The sequence below is a fragment of the Choloepus didactylus genome, chromosome 2, assembly GCF_015220235.1.
Source record: "Choloepus didactylus isolate mChoDid1 chromosome 2, mChoDid1.pri, whole genome shotgun sequence".
Classification (NCBI taxonomy): domain Eukaryota; kingdom Metazoa; phylum Chordata; class Mammalia; order Pilosa; family Megalonychidae; genus Choloepus; species Choloepus didactylus.
The window spans coordinates 142,972,020-142,990,572 of NC_051308.1; the positions used below are offsets into that span (position 1 = coordinate 142,972,020).

Sequence of the window (18,553 nt, forward strand, 5' to 3'; positions counted from 1 at the left end):
ACAGATCCGTGGGAAGATCACAAGTTGAGACGATGGGAATACAGCTCCTGCTTCCCTTTGGAGCTCTGCTGCGAGCAGACATTTATTCATGCTCATCAGCCAGGAAGTTTGTCAGGAGGAAGGCAGTCACTTAAGGGAAAGCTACAGCCACCTTCTCTTCCTTTTTGTGTTGAGGGTATTTTGTGGGCATTTCATTGTAGTCTCATACTGGGAAACAAGTGAATATAAAATTTTTCCTGGTAGTTTGATCTTTATAATTGATGGTTGGAGGGTGGCATCCTTAAAGCCAGCCCTCTGAGGAAAGGGAGGCCTGCTAAGGTCTGGTCCGTAGGCATGCCAATAGTTTTACCATCATTATGCCAGGCTATCATTTTCTGGATGTCAGCTTTGTGTAGAGAAGGAAAGGGTTTCTTTTAGAAATTATGTACTTATATAACCTCATGTTCAAAGCACATGTTTGATAAACTGTAAGCTGCAGAGTAATTATAGCATGCAAGTATTCTTTGTTTTTATGCCAGCAATTTATCCATTAATTATAGGGAGTTTGTCATATAGTTAATTACCATATTTTATGAGAAAAAGTCATGATTTTTCTGAAAGCTGAGTAAATTTCAACATTCATTACATTTGATTTTATGAAAAGATTTAGTCATCTGTGGAAACAGGCCCATTGTATTTCAACGTCCACTAAAAAACCAAGTTCCCCTGTATTACGGCTGTTTGTGATATCAAATCTTGAAAAGCCTAAATGTATATCAGTAGTGAATTATTGAATCAATTGTGATCCATTCCTACAATGGGATTCAGGTCATCACAGTGTGGTGCTTATGCACATAGGTTTTAGAAGCAGAGTAAGTAGGAATTGGGGACAGTTTTGACCTTGGGTAACATCTATTTTTTTAATCTGTGTTTTTTTTATTGTGAACTTGAACATATATACATAACAGTGATAAATTTCAAAGTATGATTTCACAAGTAGTTAGAGAGTAAATTTCAAAGAATCTCATGGGTCACAGTTCCACAACTTCAGCCATTTCCATTATTGTAAAATATAACATACATACAGAAAGGTGTCATCTCTCAGTGTACAGCTCAACAAGCAGCCATATAGGTAATTTCAAAAATTGTTATGGGTTACCGTTCCATAGTTTCAGTTCTTTCCTTATTATGCAATACAAGTATATTACAGAAAGGTGAAGACCTTCAAGGCACAACTCAATGAGCAGCTATAGAGCAAATCTTGGGTCTTATTAAGTGTTCTGAGTCTTTTTTCTTACTCATAGAAATATGAAATACAAATGACTATTATGAAGGTTCAATAGGCTAACAGTAAAGAACTTAGTACAGTGTCTGACATCCCTTCCCCAGCCTCCCAGATCCACAAAATTTAACATTTTGCTACATTTCCATATCATTCTCTCTCTCTATCATCTACCTATCTATCTATCTATCTATCTATCTATCTGTTGTTTTCTGAACATTTGAGAGTAGGTTGCATACATCATGCTCCTTGAACACATATTTCCAAGAATATTCCTTGAGAATATGGATATTCACTTATTTTTTATATATATATATATATATATATATATATATATAAAACCACCTTAAGTGTAGTTATCAAGTTCAATAAATTCAATATTGATATAAAGCTTTACAGTCTGTATTCCAATTTTTTCATATGTGGCAATAAGTTCCTTTTGAGTTTTATCTCCTGCATTATTAGATCCAGTCCAGGATAATGTATTGCATTCCATTGTTATTGTCTCACTAGTTTCTCTTTTTTTAAATTGTGGAAACATATATACAACATAAACTTTCCTATCTCAACCATTCCCAGACATACCATTCAGTGGGATTAATCACATTTGCCATTTTACACTGCCCTTACCACCATCAATTACCAGAACTTTCCCATTACCCCAAACAAAAACCCTACACCCATTATGCTTTAACTTCCTAAATCTACAACAATTTCATTTTGTTTGATATCAATAATATAACAAACTATGTTTCTATACCCTTCCATTCCCCTACCTTTATGTAGTTCTTGTCACAGTTTACATATCTGTACATTAGAAGTCCAAAACCATTGATTTATCATTACTTTTTATGCATTTGCCTTTCAGATCCTGTAGGAAGTAAAAAGTGGAGTTGCAAACCATAAATACAATAGTAGTGACATTTATATTTACCCACACTGTTTACCTTTACCAGGCTTCATTGGGCCTCTTTCAACCTGAATAACTACCTTTAGCATTTCTTACAGCAAAGGTCTAGTGGTGATAGACATTCTCAATTTTTGTTCATCTAGGAAGGTCTTTATCTGCCCCTCATTTTTGAAAGAGTTTTGCCAAATATAAAATTCTTGGTTGGCAATTATTTTGTTTCAGCACTTTAATATTTCATCCTACTGACTTTGTCTCATTGTTTTACAATGAGAAATTGCACTTAATCTTATTGAGACTGCCTAGTACATGATGCATTGCTTCCATCTTGCAACTTTCAAGATTTTCTCTTTATTTTAGGCATTTGGCAGTTTGATTATAATATGTTTTGGTGATAGTCTATTGGGTTTATCCTGTTTGGAGTTTGTTGAACATCTCAGATGCACATATTTATGTCTTTCTTTAAATTTGGGAAGTTTTCAGTCATTATTTCTTCAAATATTATCTCTGCTTCTTTCCCTCTTCTACTTCTGGGACTCCCACAATGTGCTTTCTCTCCAGAGTCCGTGGCATTCTGGTGCTGGCTTGATGCAATATTTGGGGTTCCTTGGCTTGCATCTCTGGCTCCCATCACATGACAATCTTTCTTGCTCCTTGTGCCTGCCCTTTTTGTTTCTGTTGACTTCAGGTTTCTGGCTCCTCCTTATGGTTTGCTCTTTATAAGGCCTCCAGTAATATGCATTAAAACCCACCCTGATTTAGATAGCAATATCTAAATAGGACCTTCAAAGATCCTATTCACAAATGAGTCTACAGCCTGCCTATCTGAACGTATTCAAAGATATATTATTTACAAATGGTTTCACACACAGAGAAATATGGACTGAGATTAAGAACAAGTCCGTCATTGAGGTACATAAGTCAACCTATCATACATACTAAATATAGTATAAATGGATGCAGTTTGGGGGAAGTCACCAAGGGACAATTAAAGTTTCTATTTGCCAATAAAGGAGCACAATGCTGCAGAAGTTAATAAAATACTGATAGAATCCCACTGATAACCCCAAATTTCAAGGAATGAGGACAAGAAATAGGAGCAACCTCTGAGAGAGTGAGAAGTCCATTCCATTTTGAGCACATTTTAATACAGACAAATACATATCAAAAGAAAGCCTTTAGGCAAGAAGCCTTTCTCTGATCAGGTGTTTCATTATGGGTTCATGCCAGATGAAGGAGCCCTTTCCTAGGCTGAATGGATAACCCACAACAGGATGAAGTATTGCCTTCAATCAAAGAGCAGTAACAAAACAAAAAACAATGTGCAAAACTGCCTCAAATGGTTGCAGCACACTCCCAGAGTAGAAATTAGGCTGAACAGATCTGTGGTCCTTCAGGTATTTCAACAAACAGAAAAATGAAACTACAGAGAAACAAAGGGACCTTCCTGGGAATGCCCATGACCATACCCTCTCCCACTCCACTTAGACTGGTAAATCATCAAAATAATGATATAAAGCTATATCCTCCAGCACTTCAGCTCAAGATCTATGTGGAAGATTCTCAGGTTATTAATGGACACAGTTTAAGGGTCCTTAATGAATCCACTCCCCTCATTTTAGGAAAATAAACTGCGATAAATCTATACTGATTAAAGCCTTTAAAATGATACCATGATGCAGAGATAGAGATAGATATATTTCAAGACAGAGAACATGTCTTGAAAAATAGATTAACCGCAAGAAGTGTAATTAAATCTAGTGTAGAGAGCATCTGCTTTCCACTGTCAAGGAAATTAAAGAAAATATGTGAAATGAGAGCTGAAAGAAAGCTGTCATAATTAGGAAACTAATCCAAGAAAATAAATAATGCCATGGCAGACTTAAAACCAATACTAGAAACCGTAAACAAACTTTGCACTGGAGAAAGTCAAATCACATATATTAAGGACAGATTTCAGAATGTATAGTAAAAAAATAAGAAAATGAACTTGATCTGAGAAAAGATAATAGATATGGAGGACATACCATAAAAATAACATTTAGATAATTGTAGATCCTGAAGAAGAACATAAATGGAGCAATAGCAGCATTCAAAAGTATACTTTAAGAAAATTTTTCTTCCATTTAAATACCTGAATCTTCAAACTAGAGGGGTTAACCAGATTCTAGGTAAAATTTTAGTTGTTACTAGTACTTGGATATTTCCTGGTGAAATTTAGACTTTTAGTACTAAAGAAAGAATCCTGTAAACATTGTGGTAGGTGATAGTATTGTGCCCATTTATTCATTATTTCCTTCCTTAAGTGGAGTGTCCTTCCTCTTCCACTTATGTTGGACTTGGTCAGCAGAATGTGGGTAGGCAGGCTACATACCCCATCCAAGCAGCTCCATTATGAGTTTCTGCCAATCTTATTGCTCCCATGCCTTCTGCCAGGAGAAGGACATGTTCCAGATGGTGGCTGCCCCCCAGTCTGGGCCTAAGAATAGGACAACATGGGAAGCAAACCAGTACCCAACCTATAATCTGGAACAGATCCAGACAATCTGACCAACATGCAATGTGAGGGAGAAATAAATGTTGTTGGAAGTCCCTGAGCTTTTGTGGTTGTTATGCAGTATTCCTAGTGAGCCAGTTTGGATATATTATGTCCCCCCACAAAAGGCATGATCATTGAACCCACTCTTGTTGGGTGGAAACTTTAGATTGAGTGTTTCCGTGAAGAGGTGACTCACCAAACTGTGAGCGATACTTTCGTTTAGATTATTTCCATGGAGGTGTAGCCCCGCCCACTCAGGGTGGGTCTTGATTTGTTCACTGGAGTATTTAAGAGAGAAACTAAGAGCCAACAAAGACACAGATCCTTGCTGACAGAGACATTTTGGAGAATGTCGTTTTGAAACACAACCCAGGAGAAAGGACCAGCAGACACCAGCCATGTGTCTTCCCAGCTGACAGGTGTTCTGGACACCATCAGCCATTCTTCAGGAAAGGTATCATCTTGTTGATGTCTTAGTTTGGGCGCTTTTATGGCCTTAGGACTGTAAATCTGTAACCTAATAAACCCCCTTTATAAAGCCAATCCATTTCTGGTATTTTGCATAATGGCAGCATTAGCAAACCAGAACACCTAGCAAAAATTATCAAATGCCAAAGCACATAAAGTAGGCTATCTACCCAAGGCTTACAATATGCTAACATCAGACTTCTCCCTCCATATTAAATGCCAGAATAGAATGGAGTAATGTCTTCAGAGTTTTCAAGGAAAAAGGTTGTGACATAAAAATTCTATTCTCACCCAAAAAGTCAATGAAGTATTAACGTAACCAAAAAAGTATCAGATATGTGGGAATCCAAGGATTATACTACTTATGAAAAATACCAAAAGATGTTTGTCAGCTAACGGACCAAACATCAATATCTATAACTCTCAAATTAGAAAAGTCATCATATGAATTAATTGGTACTAAAACTGCAAACTATTTAAATATAGAATTATTTTGAATGATCTGTGATAAGTATAGTAACAGAACTCAGTACAAATGTATAAAATTTATTTAAAGTATATAACAAGAAAATAATAAAATTGACAAAATAGGGAATGTGAAGTTAAGGCTTAAAATTTTCGTGGTTTGTATTTGGAATGATGAAAATGTTTTGGTATTGAATGGTGGTGATGGTAACACAACATCATGAACATAATTAACAGCAATGAAATATAGATCTGAATGTGATTAAGAAGGGAAATGTTAGATTCTATATATGGTAACAGAATACAATTTTTTAAAAAATCCATAGAAGTACCTTACAAAAACAGTGAACCCTAAGTTAAACCACAGACTATTTATAATAGTACAATGATAAAAATGTGCTATCATCAATTTTAATAAATATTCCCCATCAATGCAAGGTGTTCGTGGTGGGGTGAGTATGGGAATCCTGTATTTTGCGCACAATTATTTTATAAACCCATGACTTCTCTAATAAAGGGAAAAAAAAGGAAAAGTGTTACCCACAACAACAACAAAAGAAACAGAAATACTTGATAATACCAACAAAAGTGTACAAGAATTATATTTCAAAGATTCGATATTGCTGTTTTATTTTTGGCATTGCTAATTAGAAAAATATAGGTTCATGCATTTATTAAAATAACAGTTACCAAAAGTAGGCTTAAAACAATTTACAAAAAGCCAATTGCAAAATGTGAGATATAAACAACATGCATGTCAAAGGACTGATGACGTGTATAAAATATGTAAAACATATAAAATATATAAAACACCTTAATTGAAAAATTGACAAAGATCATATATAGACAAGTCATTAGAGATTAAATACAAATGAGATAAATGAATGAAAAAGTATTCTCTGTTACATTTGATGAAAATTCATAAAATTCATAAAAAGTTGATTTCTCTCCTGAAAGCAATGGGGAGCCATTCAGGAGTTTAAGGAAGGAGGTGGCATGTTCCTAATGGAGAATAAATTGGAGAGCAATACTGAAGCAAGAAAACCAATCTGAGAGGCTACTGTAAAAATCCTGGTGAATGAGAAAGGTGATGTGGACTCTGAATAAAGCCATGCCACTGACCATCCCATAAAGCTATTTTGACTGACCAGGTATCCTCTGACAGCCTGTTTTTTGTCAGGTTCTGATTCTGATGAGGGTAGCTATCCAACTCCCTGAATTTATAATGTAAAAAAGGCTAAGGGGTAGCCAAGGTGTCACTAAGAAAACTACCCCACCACTACCACAAGAAAAACGCTGACCTTCATCTATGGCCTTTTCCCAGCCTCTCCTCAAAGATTTCTCTTGTCCACAATTAATAGACAAGGAACACATTGGCTTTCCTTCCAAGTGAAGTTTTTGGGTCAAGCTGTATCCATTCCAGCAGCAAAATGATGAGCACTTTTGTCCTGAGCTAGTGTAAGCAGGTGGGGAAGTGGAGAGAAAATCTGGTTTATCTCACTCAAAGTCCTGGGTTTGAAGCCTGGTTCAGCTGCTTAATAACATGGGATTGAACAAATTACTCGTCCTCTTCTTACCTGAAAATCTGATACAGTAATGGTTCCCCGTGGGGTAATTTTTGGAATTAACAGATCACAAATACGGTTCTTAGCACATAGTAGGTGTTCAACACAATTTTAGTTTCCTCCTGCAACAATGATAATTCCTTTAGTGGAATTTGTAATTTAGTTTATACTTAGGATACTCTAAGGTGATTGACAGATTTAAAAATGTATGCAGATGTCTACATCATGTATCACACGTGGCAGAAAATATTATAGTATAAAATGTTGCATATATTAGTGTCATAGCAACAGCAAAACAATCCTGTGGGTTATTGCCAAGACAAATGTGATTATACATTACTGTGCTCCCTTGATAAATTCCTTTGAGGTTCCAGAATGCTGTGCATGAACAACCATGGCAATCTGTTTAAGATTCAGTTGCAAATCTTTATAATGCAAATCTTTGTTTTACAGAGTTACTGAACTGTAATATAAATGTTATATAGGACCTTGTCAAAACAACTTTTTTCATGATTAGATATTGAATAGTTAGTAGAACCAAAAATATTCATATTTTAGACATTTTTCCTTAACCTAAGCTTTGAGCACTTATGAAAAATATTTGAAGTAAATCAGTGTTTACATGATGTAATCTAGTTTCATTTGTTAAATTTGATTTTGCTTATAAAAAGTAAATTGGAAATGTAATTTTGAAAATTCCAATAGTCACCAACATTTTAGGTTAGAAAAAAGAGCCTGTTCTGTACTATTTTGCCATATGTCATTTTTCCTAATTGTGCTCCCATATATTCATGTTTATTTTTCCATGTTATTTATAAATCATAATATACTATATTATGAGTAAAAGCCAGATTTTTTATAGTTAACTCATAGGCCTTTTATAAAAGCATCTTTCAGTAAATAACTTGTGAATATAGACACCAAGATTCCCATCTCATTTGTGTGGATAAATATAGAGTTGATGGCTACATCTTTAAATTACATGATTCATTCCATCATTAGTTAATGAAAGACAGAATAAAACAATGACTAATTAGAAAATCATTTGCCATGCACACATAATTGATATCTGTGGGAAACTGCTCTCACGCATTCATCCCTCTTTTTGCTCAGATCTGTTCCCGTGTGGTTGATCATGTAGAGACAACATTCAGGATTTCAGAATCAATCCGGGACACCACACATTGCAAAGAATTTTTGTAGGCAAAATGTAAAACTTTATTTGACTATAACTAGGAAAATAACCAAACAGTCACCCCATTAACAGTCTTACAAAACAACTAGGGTTTGTTTTGTGTTGTCTTTTAAAGAAACAATTAATAAACAAACAAGAAATTTGTGTATATTGTTCAAAATTTGAAAATATATGTAAGCAAAATGAAAATGAATAGGAAGTGCCCATATCCCACAACCGTCATCACTGGAAATATTTTCTAAAAGTATCCTTCAAGACCCCATGCATGAGTGTGTATAATAAAGGGTCTCGCTGTATGTTCTGCTCTGTAATCTGCTTTTGCTCACATAACAATACATCATGGGTGTTGTTCCAGATCAATAAATAAAATAATTATATCAAGCATATCAGTAGCAGCTAATCTTTAATGCGAACTTAATCTGTGTCTGAATATATGCTAAGAACTTCAAACATAAATTCTCATTTTGCTTTTTATAGAAATCATTTGAGCATATCTTATTATTTCCATTTTAAAAACAAGGAGACATAGTGAGTTTAAATAACTTGTCCAGGTCACACAACTGGTCTGTGTGCTGAAGCAAGAAAATAAAACCATATTTGTCTGACTTCAGAGCCCAGGCTTATAACCACTGCACTACACAATGGTATACCATTATATTGAAGTTTTAATCCATATAAATTATTTAACCATTACCTTTGTTAGATATAGAAGTTTGCTTCCAATATCCCACAATTATAAACAATGCTAAGGTAAACATTCTTAAAATATATATCTTTGAGTAATCTCAGTTAATTAATTAATAATCTAAGATAAATCCATGGAAGGAGAAATGCTGAGACAAATAGGATAAATACTCTCAAGCTTCTTGGCTTGATTCATATAAAAAAATTACTCTTATGTCCTTTCCTACAAAATTATGTTCTTCATAATTTTCTCCTATCACATAGGCCACAAACGAATGATCTCATTTTAATTTATATTCTTGAGCATTTTCCGATAAATTTATTTTATACTTTTTCTTTTTTGACTGAAGAAATCAGATTTTGAAGTAATAATTCAATAACTGACAAATCAAATTCTAGATACCCCTTGTCTTTTAGACTTCAGTTTATGTCTTAACTAGTGGTCCTGATATTTGTTTGCTTTTTTGTATGCTTATTAAAGGATAATTTAAATCCTCTAAAATTCGTCCTTTTAATGTACAGTTTTATGAGTTTTGACAAACATACAATAATGTAACCATCACCGTAATTGAGTTATACTACATGTCTATCACCCCAAAAGTTCCTTTTTGCCCTTTTGTAGTGAACCCCTTCATCTCATCAAGCCCCAACCGCTAGCAACTACTGATCTGTTTTCAGTCCCCATAGTTTTGCCTTTCCTAAAAGATGGATTCTTATAGTATGTAGCCTTTTGAGTCTGACTTCTTTCACTTAGCCTAATGCATTTGAGATTCATGCATACTCTTACATATATCAGTAAGCTTTGTTTTCTTTTTTACTGCTGAGTGGTGTTCTGTGATACGGATATAGACCACAGTTTATCTGTTCACCAGTTGAAGGACATTCGGGTTGTTTCCAGTTTCTGGTAATTATTAATAAAGCTGATATAAACATTCATGTATAGGATTTTGTGTGAATACATATTTTTCCTCATTTTGGATAAATTCTTAGGAGTAGGATTGTTGGGTTGTATGGTAAATGTATATTTACCTTTATAAATATTTCCCAAAAATCTATGTCATAGCTAGTGGCCTTTATGGTTTTGAATGATTCTGAAATGATTCTTGATGTGGCTAATCCAGATTTTTACAAACTGGTACCTTTTCCTTTTAAATAGGGAAATGTTTTTAAAAGGAGCTATGATCAATTCTTGATTATACAAGGATTCATCCATGACCTTTGATTCCTCTGTCAAATGGCATTGGACTGCTTATTTAGCAAATCTAAAGCATTTAAAGAAGTTAAGGAGAAATGAAATAAAGTCAGTTTAAAATAGTAGTACAAAACAATTTACGGTTGAGTTCCCTTTCTTATGATCTGTTGTTATGTATAATAAAACTTAAATTTTTAATCAGATTTGTAGTATATGAAATGTATAATAATTATCAAATAAGCACTGAGATACATTCATGAGTTTACAGTCTGGGAAGGAGATAGATAATTTTGTAAGCAGATACAGAACAAAGTGATAACAGCTATGCTAGAGGAGCACAATATCTAAGGGGAGATCTGAGACTGTTAAGATTTAGCCAAGTAACGAAGGGTGAGAAAAATGTCCACAACAGAGGAACCAGCTTGTGCAAAGGTTTTGTTTGGCAAGTAAAGTAAAAGCACAAGGGCAAGATACTTGAGGATGCTTTTCAAGAGTGTTCAGGTGATCTACTATGTGGTCCAGAATGATGTGGAAAAGAAATAGAATTCAGGAGGAGCAAAATAGTCTAGTGCAGAGGATAAATTGTGGATTGGGAAATTTCAAAATGGTCAAAGAGCCTTCATAGTGTGAGGGCAGTGGAAGGGCAGGAGGTAAGTTGGGATTTTACATTTCTAACATGGTTTATGGTTGAGAATATAGCAGTGAGTTAGACTTAGGGATGTTAAGGATCTTAAGACAGAGAGCATAAGTACCACGAATACGTTAGCATTAATAGACTTCAATGGAGTTTCATGGCAATAAACTTAGGAATACTGAGTTAAAATGAAACAGAAACCTTGCCCCAGGTCTGCCCTACACCTTCAGTTGATAATATGCATTGTGAGCTGTAAGAGAGGAAGATAATAATGATTTTTTGTAAAATCATTCAGGATTACTCCTCTTGTAGGCAATATTGTTTTACCAGTGAAAGGACAGCCTTTTAAAGAAAGCATTGGTTTTAGTTGACTGACAGTATTCCCTTGGCTAATCAATCACTTTTCTGTCTCTTTAGGCAATGGTTCCCTGACTGATGTGAAAGGGAATCATTCCTTTGAGGCACTTGTTAAAAATGTAGATTTCTGGGATGCAAGCCCGGAGATTCTGATCCAGGAGGCCTTGGTTTGGGCCAAGGGATCTGCACTATAACAGACACCACCTTGGGTGATTTGGATTCTGGAGCCAGCACTTTGCCCAGCACAATTAGCCTGCAAAGCTTCCCATACAGTGGTTATTGGTATTGCCTGCACCTTAGAATTATCCAGAAAGCATTTAAAAGTCCTGATGACCAGGCTGCCTTATGGACCAATTAAATCCAAGTATCTGGGGTGGCAAGCCAGGTATCAGTGTTTTTTAAAGCTCCTTGGTGATTCCCACATGCAGCCAAGGTCGAGAGCCAGCGCTCCTAAAGATTTGGTGTGGAAAGCTTTAAGCTTCTTTGGCTCCTCAGGGTTTAGAGATACTTCATAAGATCTGTAGCTGAAGTTTTAAACAAAGCTGGGCCTGCCTCTGGTTTTATTAGCTTATCAGAGTAAGCTACCAAGCTATTTCTCCTTTCTCTAGGGAGAAAAGAGTCTCCCAGAAAGTAACTTTTAGCCCCTTTCCTCCTATAGTACAAAAAGGAAATTTCTGACCGGAAACAAAAGTCTGAACTAACATAAAACGCTGAGCTGAAACACCCCACTGGAGACAAAGAAAGTCTTCTTTCCCAAGAGGGCAAGTCACTGTGGTTTTGTCACATTTTAACTTTTATGTCTCTATATCCCCAACCTCTTAAAACAACGAGAAATTGCTTAGCATGAATTTTGCAATTAACTTCACAGCCTGATGTCTGGATTTCTCTAATAATTTCTTCTTAAACATATCTGACGTTATTTCTATTTACTAAAACGCTAACCAACTACACAATGAATGAATTTAGGAAGGCAAGAGCAAAATAAAGAGCAAAATAAAGAGGAACAGTATTTTTGAGTATGATGTTCGTCTATCTCACCCTGATAAAATGTAGGATGTGCCTGTATAGCATCAGAATTGTTGATTGAATTAATTAAAGGGCCGTGATTCCTTATCCTAAATCTTTGAATCCTGTTTTTCAGGAGTCAAAATATTTTATATTTTAGAAAGAAAAATACTGTGTATTTTGTTAAGTAAACAGGGTCTGGAGCAACATCTCATAATCAAAAATATCAATATTTCTGCAGCAAAGCATAAAGAGTATAAATCACCTCACATCAGTTCAAGTCAGGTTTTTGCCACCAAATGAATTTGGCCCAATCTTATAAAAAATAATTTGGGTTCTAAAATTGTTTGGATTTGGAATTATACATAAGAGAATCGTGGACTTGTTGGTCAGATAAATAAATGGTGAGTTTTGTTTTTAAAATTCCAACCAATTGTAGAAAAAAAATTATTCTTAATTTGTTTCTATTTTTTTTTTTTTTTTTTTTTAGCTTCTGAGACTCTTATAGACAACTATGAATAGATGGTGGACTTGTTCGAGTAGTAGCAAGGACCTTTATGTCTATAATCTTATTTAATCTTACTAAAACTCTAAATTGCTATTATATCCATTTCACAGATGAGAAAACTGGGGCTTTGAAATATTAAATTGATTGTGAACGCTTAAATTGTGATGGAGCCCACATGCAAACACTTGACATTCAAACTACGTGACTGCAAATTCCGCTGTTCCACAGAGCCTCCTTGCCAGTAGAGCCAAAGATGTAAATCATTAAATCAATGACAAGTGTGTGCACAAAAGTCATTTTTTATTTAGGTTAAAAATCTAAGCTGATTGTTGACAACCTTCCATTAAAGCAAAAATGTTTTTTGTAACCATCGCGAAAGAAAGGAACTGGAGGAATATTTAACCTCTAACAATAGAACACAGTACTTTGAGTAAAGTATTACTTTGTCCAAGTAAGTCAGTCAATCTTTAATAAACATTCAAATAACACATCAATCACATATTGTAGGTGTCCAGAAACCATCTTATTGAGAATTGTCAAGAAGAAAATTCACAGGGAAGGTCCTTCAAAGACTGCCTTGCAAGACTTTTCAGCTGGATAATGGGAATGAGCCACTGTGAACACCTTCAATTAAGGCAATAAACGTATGTGCGCAAGAGCGCACTGGTGTTGGAGTTGAGTTGCAGAGAGAAAGCAAATACAGAAAAATGTGTCCTTTTGTGCAGGTTTCCATTACAACCAAAAGGCATCCAGGAACTAGAGTTTATTGTTTTATTTAATTGTGCTTTCGAATGTATTATTTCTCTGATTTCATTCATTTATTAATAGGAAGTTAGCATCCCTCAACCAAGAGCCCTTAATAGTGGCTTTTTATGTTTTCCTATAGCCTTAATTTTGAGCACTTCCCTGGTGTGCTCTTTTTGCATGTCCTCCTATTTTTCCAAAGGGAAATAGTGAAGGCAGATCTTATCAGGTGACAAGTGTTCAGATTCTCATGGAGTAAATAAATGTTTTGTTTTTAATGACATTTAAAAAAAATTACAGGATGGAATTTTACAAATGGAAGTATAGAACAAATAGCACAATGGAGATTTTCATGTGGAACTTAAAGCTTTAAAACCTGGCATTCTATAGACATTAGAAGTTACAAATTTGAAAATCCACAACTTTTCAGAAACAAAGAACTTGTTTTTCCTTGGGACTCCTGCACTCAAGGACTCAGTATTTCGTTCACCGGTTTGCTGTGAACTTGAATGAGCACTTTTTAATGAATGCTTCTTGTAGCATATTCTGATTTCTGGCTTGTTGGGTTCAAACTCGGTTACCTCCACCATAAGCATCCGTATGTGTAGTTTTTCAAGGTACCAGTTTTTGTGCTGATAAATTATGTGGCCACTTTCTTCTTGTGACTCTGATTTAAACTTTTATGCATGTGTTTTTGTTTTGCCTACTGCTTGTTTGCGCTGTCATCTACAAACGAGCTTTAATATTGCAGGTTTAGAATTCACTCAAAAGAAAATGGGAAGCTTCTGTCAGGCAGCAAATTTACATCCCAGGGAATCTATTTGTTAGGAATAAATGAATTCTGGATTTTTATATTACTGAGAAAAACGCTAATGGCGAAATGAGCAAAATGATAGTTTCCTACATAGGATCTATGGCCTATATATTTAAAATTACTCATTTACCTGGCTAATATAATTTTTATACTTTAGAATCATACAGCCCTGTAGATGGGAAGGACTTAAGCAATTATCTTCTCCTTTCTCTAGATTCTGTCTAGAAAAAACACCCCTAACCTAGAAGAGAATTAATCTTATTTTTAAAAACCTGCTGGAATAAATAATCCATAACCCTCATTCTATGGGATAGGAGGTTCATTTGTTTTTAGACAGTGAAGTTAATGAACAGATCATCCATGTCCTCTCTGTACTCTTTCATGTATTAGAACCTATTATTAAATTTCCCCTTAATTTCTTCCTCCCTCTGCACAATTTTGTCTTAGTTTCATCTATTTATTTCTATGCTAATCACTATCACCTTTAAAAGTTGAGCCCAGAGCAAGAACCTTCTAATTCCAATCAAATTAAGAAAAAATCATCTTAGAGGTTAAGATTTAAGTGTGATGTAAACTAAAAAATGCGATAATCTGAAAACAGCAGGAGTTTTCTCCAGACACCTGGGATGTAAAAGTATGGTTAATCTGAAAAATAAACTATTACTTGTGTAATTTAACTTAACAATGATCTGGTAATGCAGTTTGGAATTTATGGGCAGCAAAAGGAAAATCTAGTGGCTACCCGAGCATGTGATTTTAAATGCCAAGACTGAATTCCAGTGTTTTCCAAGATCTCAATAGCATGCTTAGAGCTAGACTTTCCATACTTGTTTTCTAAGATAACCTTAAGTCCTGTTTGGGACAGTCCTAATTCAAGCTTGTTGTCCCTCTGTATTATTAGTACTCCTTTAGCCCCTCAATATGCCCAAGTTTAAACAATATATTATAAGGTTGCATTACAATCATTGCTCTTTCTTTGTCACACTCTTGTGTGTGCTTGGTTTTCCTTCTGCTTTGTTTTGCCAGGCAAAGATCTTCAGTGATTTTTTGTTGATCGTTTCACCGCTTAATCAAGGTCTTTTTTTATTTCGTTTCTACCTTCCAGGATGGTAGTTGTGTCCTCACTCAGGATCATTTTCAGCAAATTTAATGACCCTCCTGGACACTTTCATTATCTAGGTCAGGGACAAGAATGCAGATTCCTAGGCCAAAGCCTATGGAACACTACTATTTCCTCTTAGTTTTTGTCTTCTTTCCTCTCTCTCCACTGCCACTTCTTCAGCCTTTCTCTACCCTTTAATTGCCTCTGACTGAAGAATCTTCATTTATATCTAAACATCTTCCAAGCAATAACTCTGTGTGTAGTCCCGTCCAGAGGTGTGACACTCCTGTCAGTTTTGTACTGAAACTCTGTATATCAAATTGTATTTTCTCAGTTCACAGCTTCCAAATCCCATGGGGCAGTTCTTATGGTTTTTATTCAGTCATGGTACATTATATAACTCTGACATGTCTTTTTGTCCTGAAGTTACACGTACACTTTTCTAAGGAAAACTCAAGAAAACGGAGATGAGCTACTGAATTTCCAGCATTTTCATCATGCTTTGCTCCCCTGATGGGAAACTAAAGTTTCTAAGCTTTTATCAGGAGTTGGTGAAAAAGTCAACATGCTCTGCTCACTACTGATTTTTACTAATGATTTTTCTAGGTTCAAGTGGATCAAGCCTAGAAAATAATGTCCTAAACTTTAGTTAATCATATCCTTCTAGTTGTGGTTCCATATGTATAAAATCAGTAAAAAATGAATTTTACTTTCTTCACATGCCTTTTAAATATGTTTCAATTAGTTAAAACACTTTAACTAGAAAAGAGCTACATATGCATGGAAGAAATCTGGTGGCGTACACTCATATGAAATCATATTTATGATGTATTCATATGAAAAGGAATCAATACAAACCCTACTATGAAAAACATTCAAAACAAGTAATATGATGGTGAACACTTTTACAATGCTGCTGTAATTGGTTGGGTTTATCACCAATGTTATATTGTAATAGGCATGAGTAATTATATCAATTTTCACTGTAATATTTCAGCAGCCATGATATGGCCTGTTACGTGCCTACATTCATTTAAAAATTAGCCCTTACACAGGGTTTTTGTTATGCACTATTCTGGCTTTTGGGGATAAAAAGGCTCTGTGATGAATTATATAGTAGAGGTAAACAACAGAGAATGCAGAGACTATAGTCTCAATTCATGCATCAAAAAATGAAATGTTTAAGTAGATTTTTGTCAATTAGAAAATGTCATTTCATTCTGAGCATTTCACCACCTCACTCTATGCCATCTGTCTCACAGGGAGTAATTAATCTGAAACTCTAGCATGCAGCATTAAAATTCCATTAACACTGAGCAGAATATTAACATGTCTGGCATTGCCATTTTTGTCTCTCCAAATTTCAGTGTTAATTTTGAATAAAGCAGGTGTAACATTTTAGTCTATTTGGTTAATTAAGAATATTGAATAAAATATATCGTTAGCAGCTAAGAGTCAGCAATAATACATAGAACTTAGCTTAATAATGCTGTATGTTTGTACAACTCAAACATATGTGGACTACAATTTTACGTTAAACTAATGCTTATTTGTAAAAGCACTAAATATTTTATGAAGCCAGTTTTCCCAAGACTCTGACTTTGTAATTCCTTTTTCTTTTTGCAGAACCACATTACCGCCTTTGCAGAAGTCACATGATATTGAAGCAGACGGTTTTTCACTGCATTGGACATCATCCCTTTTCACCATCCACTCATAACACCCAAAGTTTGTTTGATCACAAAAGAAGTTTATAAAGTTGTCTAAAATTTTTATAATTTTAAAATCAGTGTCAACCTATCTGTTTCCCCCACTAGACTGTGAGCTCCTCAAGGGCAGGACCATGTCATTTTTCTCTGTATCCCCAGCGCCTACAAAATCACCTAGCACAAAGTAGGTGTTCAATAAAAATGTGGTGACTGAATGAGCAAATTAATTCATAAATAAAACATTCACTTTAGTTTCTCACAGAATCATTGCAACTGTGTGAAAAGAAACTTTGAAATGAGTCATATTTGTGCAAGAAAACCCTCTATTTTGGACTAGTTAAGCTTTTTGATTTTTTGTATATCTATTCAACAATATGCCATATTTAGGTTGAAGTGGACATTGAAAGTCATGGGGGTTTCATTTTCTTATTCAGCATGACATTATTTCCATTCTAACAGATTTCAGTGTGTGAAATTGCTTTACTTTTAGAAAGTATGTTCTACACTAAAACAATGTTTGCACATTATATTATGCTATATTTCACTTTAAAATACCATTCATACTTTACATTCTAAGACTGGTGCTTCTGCTTTTGAAGGGGAAAATGCCAATTTTTACTGTAATAAGTAATGTATCATATTAAAAATTATTTATTTGGACTTTTTTCCTGACAATTGTGGTTTAATTGTTGACTTGTGGTTCTTGAATGCAGGCAGACTGAGGATAGTTTAAGGAGTAAATTCAGCAATGGTACCCATTATTAAGCAAAATCTTCCATTGGTAACAGTGTCTCAAGAGTGGTTAAAGTCTCCATGCTTAGGCTTTTTTTACTAGTTAAGATCCCACATAATTTAAATGGGAAAGTACCACGCCATGACACATAATTTAAGTTATATAAGTGCTAGAAATATAGTTAACATGTTTTACTTTGCATCTGTGTAGTACTTTATAGTTTACAAATTACATTCCCATTCATTATTTCATTTAATCCTCACAGTAACCCCATGTAAATGTTAAGAGTGTGACTTTGGTTTTACAGATGAGAAAAATGAAGCCAAGAGATGGTAAATAACTGACCCAATCCCATACAGCTAGTAAAAGACAGAGTTGAAAGTTAAATCCAGGTTTTCTCACCCCAACCTTCCAAATATGCCATAGCTGCCATATTATATTGATACATCTAGGACTTTCAGAGGACAGTAGAGTCCTGAGCAGAATGGCCTGTGTTTTAAGAAATGATGAAATGCCAAAATAGAGTTACAAAAGCTATGCCATATTTTAAACGTTTACATTTCAAAATTGAACACTCGTGAGATCTACAAGTATATAGTGACCTATTTAAAATCCTATTTTAAAATAATATCGAGATGTGAGACCATTTAGAAGGGGAAGCCTCAATCAAA

At 34.7% G+C, this 18,553-nt stretch overlaps 1 protein-coding gene across 1 annotated transcript in view; it reads left to right on the forward strand.

Annotated features, from left to right (window-relative positions):
- Nucleotides 1-17,814, forward strand: part of PLPPR5 (phospholipid phosphatase related 5) — a 156,367-nt gene extending 138,553 nt beyond the window's left edge. Inside the window, 1 exon segment of the mRNA XM_037815686.1 lies at nucleotides 17,067-17,814. The gene's annotated coding sequence lies outside the window, so the exon portion shown is untranslated.
- Nucleotides 17,815-18,553: the final 739 nt, after the last annotated feature.